The sequence below is a fragment of the Empidonax traillii genome, unplaced genomic scaffold, assembly GCF_003031625.1.
Source record: "Empidonax traillii isolate 1590-97213 ecotype Southwest subspecies unplaced genomic scaffold, ASM303162v1 scaffold836:size348770, whole genome shotgun sequence".
NCBI classification, from domain to species: domain Eukaryota; kingdom Metazoa; phylum Chordata; class Aves; order Passeriformes; family Tyrannidae; genus Empidonax; species Empidonax traillii.
Window position 1 is genome coordinate 337,445 of NW_020956029.1, and position 1,844 is coordinate 339,288.

Genomic DNA, 1,844 nt, shown 5'->3' on the forward strand with positions numbered 1-1,844 from the left:
TATCATCAGTGCCCTGCGCTGCTTCGTGGGCGCTTATTTTGCATTTTGAGAAACTCTTTTCACGTGACTTTTCTTGTTGGTGCCATTCATTGCCTTTAGAGCTGGGACACGGAATGTTGAGATCCTTTCTACTGCTTTTCTGTCACAAGAAGCTCTGACACACAGATGTGTTCCTGGCTGGGATAACGTGGTGCATCAAGTGCAGCCGCTGTGACCGCCTGCGATTTGAGAAGCTGGATTTGAAACTTGCCCTGTGTGGATTCCAAACACTGATCCTGTACCACTGATTTTTAATTCAGATAAAAACCAGGGCCAGAGAGTGATGGGATAAGGATTGCCATCAACCACTCTTCCAGAACAGTTCCCCTTGTCAATACTTATAATTATTTTTGATTGAAACAACCCAGTGATAATCTATCAATTCAAATTTCAGTGATAAAATTATTAATGACAGGAACATTGTTCCATAATTTTACACTATCCATCTGAGCAGTTGCTTAGCAAACAGGTAAGGATGTCAGGAAAATGTCAAGAAATAGGCTTCTGGGTAAGTTGTATGACAAATGTGCCAGAGGCTCTCCTCAGTTTTATTACACCTGTTGTGAACTTGGCCAAGTGAGCTTGGCTTCGTGCAACAAATAATTTCCAGCGATAGGTTTCAAGCTTCTATCAATTTGCCAGTGAAATGAGTTGGTTCAGCGGGGTGTAGACATATCTGTGCCAAATCCAAACAAATGGCTTGGCTAGAGCCCTGTTTTGCTGCTTCAAAATGCAAAGCAAGCAGCAGGAACCTTGAGGAGGAGGGGGATTCACAATTGCTTTAGTGGTAAAGTCCATAATAGCAATAGATTTAACTCCTGCCAGAGTAACCTGACCCTAACTTAGTTTTTCTCTCCTGCCTGCATTTGTACCTTGATCTCTCCCACCCCATTCCTGTCTGGGTTATCCTAAAACCTGAACTACCTCTCGTACAGTTTAATGGCTCCCAGTTATAAATCCCCAACCTATTCTACTGCTAATTCCTTTCTGATTTTTCCCTCTTGTGAATTCAAAAGGCCCTGCTTTGATGTGGTTTAGTCAGCCTTGGTCTTTAGCAGCTTCACTTCCAGAACACCTTCCAGCTGTCCTGCTGTGCTGTCGACATGGCCAGAAGTGAGACTTTTTTTTTTTTTTTTTCTGATGGCAAGAGGCCTATATAAAAACATATTCCAGTACAAAGCCTGAGCAAGACTTAAATATCAATCTGAGTTGGCATGCAGGGTGGTGATTCTTATGTGTGACGAGCATACTCAATGGCTAGGGTTTTTTAGACATATAAACTACAGATTTAGACATATAAAATACAGATTTAGATGTTGAAAGTGTAGTTGAAAGGGAAAGGAATGAAAAGTAACAGGTAAGACAAACCATAGAACAAGATATTTAATCCAGAGGTACTTTTTTTTTTAATTTAATTGAGACTTCATTTTTTTTTCTTCTTAATTGCTTTTTTAATATTTCAGGATTAAAATGTTTTCCTCTCTGTATGTAAAAATATGACCTGAGAAAAACAAATTCTCTCTCTCTGTTCTTTCACACTTCACAACTCTGATTTTGTTCTTTTCCTGTAACAGTCTCACACTTCTACACAGAGTGAAAATTATCTGTAATCTGAATAATAATTCATGCAGGTTTACTGCCGTACCATGCACAGTGTTTTAAGTCAGTGATTCCCAAACGTTTTTTTGCCAAGAATTCCTTTGGCATGTAACTCAACTTCCCAGAGCCTTTTCCACCTCTGTTCTCTCTTCTCATCCCACTGGTGCTACCTAGCTCTACTTACCCACCCCTGGCTCCCTTCCCTT